The sequence below is a fragment of the Tupaia chinensis genome, unplaced genomic scaffold (assembly GCF_000334495.1).
Source record: "Tupaia chinensis unplaced genomic scaffold, TupChi_1.0 Scaffold145208_1, whole genome shotgun sequence".
Classification (NCBI taxonomy): Eukaryota; Metazoa; Chordata; class Mammalia; order Scandentia; family Tupaiidae; genus Tupaia; species Tupaia belangeri.
The window spans coordinates 903,041-907,778 of NW_006205068.1; the positions used below are offsets into that span (position 1 = coordinate 903,041).

The 4,738-nt window shown below is 56.2% G+C and overlaps 1 protein-coding gene across 1 annotated transcript in view; it reads left to right on the plus strand.

Moving 5' to 3' along the window:
* Positions 1-4,738, plus strand: part of GRIFIN (galectin-related inter-fiber protein) — a 42,231-nt gene that overhangs the window by 30,244 nt on the left and 7,249 nt on the right. The window lies entirely within an intron of this gene.

Consider the following 4,738-nt stretch of genomic DNA (forward strand, 5'->3'; position numbering starts at 1 on the left):
ACTCTGTCCCTCTTCACGTGGCTAGCTCTGCCCTCTTCTGGGAGCAGCTCAGAGATCACCTTTCTAGGAAGTCTTCCCTGACTGCCCGTATCAAGGCCAGGCCCCTCAGCATACACAATTGTCCCTCCTCAAATATTGTCCCTCCTCAAATTTTTCCTTCAGAGCTCTCTCTCTCTATTTTTTTAATTCAACTTCATTTATTTATTTATTGAGAGGTTTTTGCTATAGGGTACGTGTGCTTACCAGAAAGACAGAGAGAGACAGAGAGACGGAAGGCGAGAAATCACCCCTCAGGGGGGATGGTCACGCCGCAATCCCTTCTCCTCCATTCTCCTCTCGGGATCTTGGGCACGCACGCACATGCACCCGGCATGAGTTTAAGCCTCTGGGTCCGGAACTCGAACCGCAGCCGACTACATGAGAGTCCAGCAACAGCTAGTATGCTAACTGCTGGTCCCCCTATTTCTTTTCATTTTAATTTGACCAGAGAAGGACAGAGTGAGATAGAGAGAGGGAAAGCAAGAAGCAAGCTGCCAGATTTGGGACTTGAACTGTGGCCAGCCATGTGGGAGTCCAGCACCCTTAACCACCATGCCACCTGCCGGCCCCTCTTCAGAGCTTTTATTATAATACTGGGTCGCTGGGAAAGTGTTGACATATTTTTCTGTTTTCCTATCCAAAAATGCTTTATGATTTTCCCAACGATCCGATAATAATGGAATAATGTGATGCTGAATTTTGCCATTTAGTGTCTGACCCCACCCCCAGAGGCCAGAAGTTCTGTGAGGGCAAGGACTATTTCCATCTTGTTCACCACAACACAGGGCTTCCAGTAGGTGTTCAACAAATACTTGCTGAGTGAATGAATGAATGGGCAGCTGTTGCTTTCCCCGAGCAGGGCTGTGGGATGCTAATCCACTCACAGAGCCATGGGCGAGGAGGCCTGGCGCAGCCCGAAGCACACAGCAGGCACTGACAGTCATCGGTAACTGTCTGAGCCAAGGTAAGCAGGGAGCTCTGCATTCATTCTAGCTTGGCCCTTCCCGTGCTGGGGGGCCTCCTCCGTCTCAGATCAGGGACAAAGGGTCACGGCTGAGCACCTACTATGTGCCAGTTGCTTCTCAGGTCTGGGAAGTTGGGAAGCAAAAGGTCCACATGCACCAGGTCCGGACCTGCTCCTCTCCCACAGACCTCAAAGGGTCTTAGGTTTCTCCCAGCACACAGTAGGGCCTCAGTTAATGGTTTGGGTTGAAAATAACCTCTGTCCTGTGTGAGAGAATAAGGTTCAGAAGAAGGAGACCCAAGAAGGTTCTGTGAGGGACTGAACCTGGAAAGAATGGGATCTGGGACAGTAAGTGTTGGTGGACAGGTGGTGGCTCGGCACATATGCACATACACCTGGCGTATTTCCCAAGTCTGGAACTTGAACCATACAATTGCCCGTGTGGGATCCAGCTACCTTAACCTCTAAGTCATCTGCTGGCCTGGGATCCAGATTCCCATGCACAGGGCCTAACTACTGCACTATGGGGCCAACCGTAATTCCTACTCATTCTTCTAGACACAATTTGTTGCCCATTCTTCCAGGAAGCCAACCTTGATAACTCCCTGTCCAGATCTACTGAGGGGCTCTGTTTCTAGAAGAAAGTCTAGCATGGTGTTTAAGAGAATGGATTCTGAGGCCAGCAGGTGGCATGGTGGTTAAGGCACTGAATTCCTACATAACCGACCATGGTTCACATCCCAGACCCGCGGTTTGAAAATCACACCAGGCATGTGTGTGTGCATTCCCAGAATCTTGAGAAGAATGGAGGAGAAGAAATTGCGGCGTGGCTACCCTCCTAAGGGGTGATTTCTCACTTTCCTTCTCTCTGTCCCTCTCTGGCAAGTGCACACGCCTTACGGCAAAAACCTTAAAAAAAAAAAAAAAAAAAAAAAAAAAAGAGAACAACTCTGGGGAAGCCTACTAGGTTCAAATCCTCTAGCTGTGTGACCTTGGGCAAGTCGCTTAACTTCTCTGTGCCTTATATCCTTCTCTGTACCAGGGTTAACAGTACCACCCTCACAGTGCTGTGGCTGCAGGAAAGGTGAGAGATGTGAATTAAAGGGTAAGTGCTTGGCAGGCTAGTTGTTAGGCTCTGGGACAGGATTGATCTCTCGCATCTCTGAGTGCAGGCTCTGCAATGGATGGGCATGACCTAGGGTTGGGAGCCTAGGGCGGAGAGCGGGCTGCCAGACTAGGACCCCATCCTGGTGAAGATCCTCAGCGGGAGCTGGGTGGAGACGCTGCTGCCTCCTTGGAGCCTGCAAAAGTCAACAGCCTGAGGCAAAACCGCACATCCGGGTGGGTGTGCAGTGGGACAGGAGGTGGGGTGGTGCCTGGGCAGCAGGTCTGTTTGCTTCTGGGCCCCTGGCCATGCACCCAGGAACTAGCACCCAGTCTCTGTCCTCCAGCCTGCTTCTGGACCCTGGGCCCTTGACCGAATCTCTGAGAGCTCTGGAGCTCCCACCCCATGTGGGAGGTTACACAAGTCACAGTCAGATGGGGTGAGATCACCGGTCTACACTCAGGTCAGGTCCATGCGTGGCCATGGGAGGAGGCCCAGAAGGCCCACAGCCTGCCACGGGACACCCAGCTTTCTGAGAGCTGTAGGGACCCAGGCTGGGCAGAAGCAGGCCAAGCACACACCCTGACCGCCTCATAGGCTTTCTTGTAACACAACCTCCCATGGCCCAGATGGGGAGACTGAGGCTCCGAGAGGGATGTGTCAGCACAAAAGAGGAGTCTCAGGCCTCCTTACCCCAGGCAGCAGCACTGGGCTTGCTTCCAGTGAGCAAGCCACTGGGGCTGAGCCCATGCATAAGCCCCTTACACCCAGAAGGGACTCTAGGCAGCTGTTCCCAAGACTCGACAAGCTGACCCTTCCACCAGCTGACCCCAAAGCGAGGAGACAAGACAGAGATTGAGTGGACAAGGACCTGGGCCAACAGCTGAATGGAAGACTGTTCCAGACTCCTACTTCACGGCCCTGCCCCAGCCCTAGGCCCTGGCCAACACTGACCCAGAGTCTAGGCTTTCTGTCCTCATCAGGGGCTCAAGTCAGGACTGCTCAGGTCTAGAACCCTCTGGTCAGGAAACAGGACAGGGGTGAAGGAGAAAGAGCTGCCTTTACCTTCCTGCTGGTGCACTGTGGCCAGGGACTTCACTCTGTGCGCCTCTGGGGCTCTGAGGGATCTGCCGCCCATGGGCCCCAGGGCAGCCAGGCCGCAGGGGGAGGTGGCTGTGGCAGGAGCAGGCTGGCAGCCTTGCTGCCCGGGGCTGCCCCCTGCAGGGCCACATCAGCCCTACCCTGTGCCAAGTGGGAGACAGGAGCATGTAGAGGCAGCAGCCTCTGCACTGCCTTGCACTGCCCAGCGGGTAGGGGGACAGTCAGGGCCATCTGCATGTCCCCATCCAGCCTCAGCAGCCCTAACTCCTACCAAAACTGCCCATGCACATTATTGGGCAGCAGGAGCCCAGGAGGCCAGGCGAGACACGGGTCAGCTTGGCCAGGGGCTTGGAGTGAAGATTGAGCAGGAGGACAGATGGGAATGGGAGACAGCAAGGGACACACGAGGATGGGGCAGGAGGGGACACACAGGGATGGGGGCAGGAGGGGCACAGGGATGGGGGATGGGAGGGGACACATAGGGATGGGGGATGAGAAGGGACAGAATGGGATGGGGATGGGACACACAGAGATGGGGGTGGGACATGCAGAGTCGGGGGATGAGATGGAACACACAGGGATACGGGATGGGACACACAGGGATGGGGGATGGGAGGGGACACAGGGATAGGAGATGGGAAGGGACACACAGGGATGGAGGATGGGACACACATGAATAGGGGACAACAGGGGACACAGGGATGGGGGAATGGGACACAAAGGGATGGAGGATGGGGACAGGAGGGGACACACAGGGACAAGAGAAAGGGGACCTAGGGAGATGGAGATCCAGATATATGTGGTCTCCTTGAGACACATTGGAGCTGGTGGGCAGAGCCGCACAATCACACACGACCCTCTGCACAGGGCTCACACCCACATGCACACGCGGTCAGGTCAGACAGCCAGTCTCACACTGGCCCACAGGCTCACCACACACCTGCACCTGCACTTGCCACACATACACTCACACACTCACATGTTCACCCGCACACTCATCGCACACACCCCTGCACATGCACCACAGTCACACCTGCACACTCACCGCACACAGCAGCCTTGGTGCTCCATGGTCCCAGTCTAGGTCTGCCTTGGGCTCCCTAGAAAGTCCTGAGGCCCCACGGCAGACCGAAGCCTGGGGCTTTCTCTGCCCTGCTCCCCTGCTCTGGAAGCTGCCCCACGGGCCCCAGCCAGACCCCCTCCCCTCAGCCTGATAGGAGCCAAGGCTTCAGGCCAGGGGGCATCACCAGGGTGTGGGAAAGGCCCTCCCCCATTTGTCCGCCAGAGTCCTGGAATGCGCTGACCAGCCGCCCAGCCTAATCCCGACTCTTCGCCCCATGGGGCCCCGACTGGAGCGAGCAGCAAGTGGGAACTGGTGTGGGAGTCTGGGGGTGAGAGTGGGCTGGGTTGGGAGACTGAGACTGGGTGAGGGGCTGGGGTGGGAGTCTGGGGCTAGGGGCGGGGCTGGGGTGGGAGTTGGGTTGACCATGGTCTGGGGTGGAAATATGGGGCCGGGGGACAGGCAGGGC